The 5,314-nt window shown below is 41.9% G+C and overlaps 1 long non-coding RNA gene across 1 annotated transcript; it reads left to right on the top strand.

The window, feature by feature from the left end:
- The first annotated feature begins 241 nt into the window (after positions 1–241).
- On the top strand, positions 242–3,967 carry LOC138972770 (uncharacterized). The gene is made up of 3 exons (XR_011457744.1): positions 242–1,289; positions 2,512–2,622; positions 3,682–3,967. It is a non-coding gene; the product is annotated as an uncharacterized lncRNA (long non-coding RNA).
- The last annotated feature ends 1,347 nt before the right edge of the window (positions 3,968–5,314 follow it).

The raw sequence follows: 5,314 nt of genomic DNA, 5'->3' as shown, positions 1-5,314 counted from the left end.
GGTGGTAATCCGGTGTACACACACACACACACACACACACACACACACACACACACACACACACACACACTCCGGTTTGGTAAGTTACCTGATAAATAATGTAGCCTGTGGATTTAACGGGGAGACTGGTCAGACAGGAAGAGCATTTCACATTTCCGATGTTCAGCGATAAACTTGTTTTCTTCGAGAGTTCGATCTTCGTGCGATTCTGGCGCGTTGTCACCAAGAACGTAAAAAAAAAACCCAGGATATCATCATGATGCCTCTCTACAAAAACCAGGCAGTCTAGGAACTCTTCATCTAAAGTCAGTCAGTATTAGCCCCTCAACACAATCCTCATCTTGTCCCATAGTGATTTCTGCCGCCAAAGAACGTGTGGTTCTTAACTCACAAGACGGATTTGTCGTCTTCCATTGCGAAATTCAGATCTACCCCAACTACGTGCATTGATCTGAGCAATAAAATGTAGATGCGATAATCTGCAAACATCTCTTCAACACAATCTACATCTTGTCCCATCGTGATTTCTGTCGGCAAAGAACATGTGGTTCTCAACTCACAAGACCGATTTGTCATCTTTCAGAAATTCAGATCTGCCCCAAGTACGTGCAATAAAATGTAGAAGCGATAATCTGAAAAAAAATCTTTTCGCGTGAACGCTGCCACGTTGTCATCAGTCCGATGTCTTTTATCCAGAGCAGGGATGAACACACTTTTTCATCAGTAGTTTGTTATGTTTATCCGCAGACTGCTTTCCATTACTTGTCGTCTGTTTTAGCTTGACTCGTGGGGTTCTTCAGCAAGGCAAAAAGTGCTTGTTTACTGACACGTTCTCACGCACGACATGTCGTAAATGCAAGTTCTAACGATTGTTTTTTATTGCACTGATAGAGAATGTCGATATTTGTAAACGTCTGCCATTTCCTAATGTTTATTTCATTATTTTGCATACGGATATGGCTAGTAAGTGGATAATCTGTTACGACACGAAACGCGTTCTAAATCCGGGAAGGGAGGTGTGTCCTACTGCCTTAAAGATATAGTCTCCGCCAGTAAAAGGCCTTCAGATCGCCCTAAAAGCTTTACCATAAGATTCTGCGTGACGAATAATGTTACCACACAGAAGGACAAACTTAACTTTGCAGAATTAAAAGTTTGGGAAGTTGAATCAATTGTCGTAATATCAAAGGAAAATGCACTCTTGTGATGTGTTCCGTGGGTGATGTCCCTTGATTCGAGACAACATGGCGACTATCAGGGAACGTTTTGACGAATTGGAGACTGACCAGGTAAGTGTCGGATTTGTAGACCACAGGAAATGTTGTTTATAATCAAATAGGGCTTTCAATACAACAGTCAGTATTAGTGTAAAGGTTGATCCCAGCAGGACTGCAAAGAAATCTGTAAGGCGAGTCATTTCGAACCATTTGGTTGGTATGATGAGATGGATACCAGTAACTGAGTAAGTTCGTCAAACGGTAGATTCGTCACCGGTCCCCGGTAACTTCGCCACAGTAACTTCGCCACAGTAGTCCGAGCGCGGCTGTTATGTAATGGTAATACAACCTTGCACCTCTCTCTCTTTCTCTCTCCCCCTCCCCCTCTCTCTATCCTTTCACAGAGCATATGTGATGTTGTGCGTATTTATTTTGTATCTCTTTTTTCTTTGAGTAGGTGAAGTACACAATATAAAATGGCATTTTCATTCTCTCTCTCTCTCTCTCTCTCTCTTAAAAATGTGAATCTTGAATCTCTCCCACAAATCAAACATCTGAAAGCATAAGCTCTAAGCATAAACACCCGCCCACCCTGCCGGTAACTTCGTCACCCGTGACGAATCTACCGTGTGACGAACTTACTGGTAGCCGATGAGATCACTTGTTTTCAGCTACTAGAGGCAGTAGAACGAGGACGTCAGCCGGCTTTGCATATGGTTTATCCCACACAAACTTAATACTGACTTTTCCCCTCCCCTCCAAAGTGCTGCTGATCGAACTTTGGATCATTGTAACGCTTGAAATTCGTGGAGAAACATCCAATCTGAAGTTAATTTTGGCTGACGTCTTTCCGATACGGCGATAGCTCAATCAGTGAATGTGTGCAGATCATGGATTGGAAAATCAAGGACTTGCCTTCTGAAATAATTATAAGACTCTGCATTTGCACTGTTACTCTTTTGATAATATATATAGATGCATTTTTTTTTAGCTACAATTCATACCACTGGAATAAACACAACAGTAAACTAAAAGTAAAAGTGTGCTTTGCTTGCAAGAGTGAGTAGAACAGAAAATACTAATTATCACACCCATTTTAAAAGCAAAAATTCTACTCGCACTAGTAAAGCTTATGAGAGCTGAATTTTATTTGTTCAATGGGCAGTCGATAGAGAATGAATCATGCTCTTCAAAGTCAAGTGAGCTTTTCTTGATGATAATAGGTTTGATACAGATACTGTAAATTGAGTAAGGATGAAGTATGAGAACTGTAAACTCTTCTCGTTCCGTCTAGGCTATGGAAGTTTCGCTTCCAGCAGAACATGCTGTCCTTACTAGTGCTAGAGGGCGGCAGGAGAGGAAGAGGTGCGGACAGAAAGTGATCTGCTGAGGAACCAATTTGAAGGTAAATCAGGATTAGTTTTAGTCCTTTTCCTAGTACTTTCCATGCACGGGTTCACACACGCATGTATACACAGAATCATGAATGACAATAGCACTTGCACAAATAGTTATATAAGAAATAATAGGGTGAACTTTGATGACAATAACAGAAGATATTATTTTCTTGGGTGAAGAGTGTAATGGGGATTTCACAGTTATAATTATGGCAAGGATAGAAGTGTGCTGTGCATCTGTCTGTCAAAAGGGCCCACCAACATGTTGTTTCCTCTGAAGAGCAATATACCACAGTTGTGTGATATATAATTTTACGTGCAAGAATGCCTTTTGTAAAAAAATTCCTGATAACATGGTGAGACACACAGAAATGCAATAGACAACACCCTTGTGACATCATTGTTTATTTTGCTGTCATTAAAATGATCCATTCATTGTTATTATACATTCATCAGAATACTTTCCTATAATTTACATGGAATGTATCCTGTGAGGAAATACACAAGTACAGGTTGTAACAAAACTCTCTCCTCTGAATTGTTTAAGGTTTCAAGGGAAAATGTGCTAGATGTAATATGAGAACATATTGCTTAGGCACAGTTAATAATTGTCTACCATACCCGTGTGACTTGGAATAAGGCCGTGAAAGGTAAATATGCGCCGACATGGCTGCAATCTACTGGCCGTATAAAATTTCATCTCACACGGCATCACTGCAGAGCGCCTAGAACTGTACCCACGGAATATGCGCGATATAAGACTCATTGATTGATTGATAACATTAGATAAAATGTACAAACAATAAAAAAAGCAAGTGTGAAAAATCACACGTTGTCAATATAAAAAAATGAATGTGCTTTACAAAACTGTACTTTCTTTTCTTTTGAAATAGTCACTTTAAAATTTAAAAAACACACCATTGTTCATAAGAAATACTTTGCAAGTATTGCTCATCGTTCAGGTTAGTGGTGTGTTATGACTCGTTTATGCCTGGTTCAAGCAGGCATAGTTGTAAAAATGGGTATTGACTGATTTAAAAGTGAAATAACAATCTTTCCACTTCCAGAAACTTATCCAGGAACCAGGCCAGGAGAAACTCCAAGCCCTAGCCTCTAAATGGTGGAGCTGAATGCTGGCCTTATGACAGTAAGTACCTAAACCTTGTGTGAGATTTGCTCTAAATCCTCTGCAAGTGCAAGCAGACAGTTGCCACAATAAAAATATTTTGAAAAAAAACCTCTGAAATAATTCTGTCTGAGAATAGGGTTAAAATAACAGTTTATAAACATAAATCAGAGAAAGTAACCTTACAAATAAGGGGGCATAAAAAAGAGGGTTTCTGTACAGTACATGGGTACACTTGGCACGAGCTATGAACAGGAAAGGTGTACCAGAATTCAAATGTCTTGGAGAAATGTGTACAAATGAGGTAAAACTCGCCTCTGACAAAATGGATATGATGCAAAACAACATGTTTAAATTAAGTAGATGTGCAACGCCAAGGCACTGCATACCCCAGCGAAAGACAAACCTCTCTCTCTCTCTCTCTCTCTCTCTCTTTCTCTCTTTATCTCTTATACAAACAGACACACACCCACACAAACACACACACACACACACACATGTACATACGCACGCATGTACGCACGCACACACCCACAGACACACACACACACACACACATTGACTCACACAAATCTCATACACACAATACACACACACATACGCACATACACGGTTGGCCTAGTGGTAAGGCGTCCGCCCCGTGATCGGGAGGTCGTGGGTTAGAACCCAGGCCGGGTTTGTTTGTTTGACTTTAAAATTGGCAATCTAGTGGGTGCTCCGCCTGGCGGCTGGCATTATGGGGTTAGTGCAAGCTAGGACTGGTTGGTCCGGTGTCAGAATAATGTGACTGTGTGAGACATGAAGCCTGTGCTGCGACTTCTGCCTTTTGTGTGGCGCACGTTATATCTCAAAGCAGCACCGCCCTGATAATTATGGAAACAAACAAACAAATACGCACATAGACAGACGGACACACACACCTTTACAAACAAACACATATACACACTCATACACACACAAACATACACACAAACTCATGCACACACACATTCACACACACACACACACACTCCGGTTGGTCCAGTGTCAGAATAATGTGACTGGGTGAGACATGAAGCCTGTGCTGCGACTTCTGTCTTGTGTGTGGCGCACGTTATATGTCAAAGCAGCACCGCCCTGATATGGCCCTTCGTGGACGGCTGGGCGTTAAGCAAACAAACAAACAAACACCCACACACACACACACACACACACTGTACATACGCACGCACGCACACACACACACACACACACACACACACACACACACACACACACATTGACTGACACAAATCTCATACACACATAACACACACTTATACGCACATAGACCGGCACGGTTGGCCTAGTGGTAAGGCGTCCGCCCCGTGATCGGGAGGTCGTGGGTTCGAACCCCGGCCGGGTCATACCTAAGACTTTAAAATTGGCAATCTAGTGGCTGCTCCGCCTGGCGTCTGGCATTATGGGGTTAGTGCTAGGACTGGTTGGTCCGGTGTCAGAATAATGTGACTGGGTGAGACATGAAGCCTGTGCTGCGACTTCTGTCTTGTGTGAGGCGCACGTTATATGTTCATACACACAAAACACACACCCAT

Source organism: Littorina saxatilis, linkage group LG8 (genome assembly GCF_037325665.1).
Source record: "Littorina saxatilis isolate snail1 linkage group LG8, US_GU_Lsax_2.0, whole genome shotgun sequence".
NCBI classification, from domain to species: Eukaryota; Metazoa; Mollusca; class Gastropoda; order Littorinimorpha; family Littorinidae; genus Littorina; species Littorina saxatilis.
The sequence above is the reverse complement of the archived record's forward strand: the minus strand, read 5'-3'. Positions and strand labels throughout refer to the sequence as shown.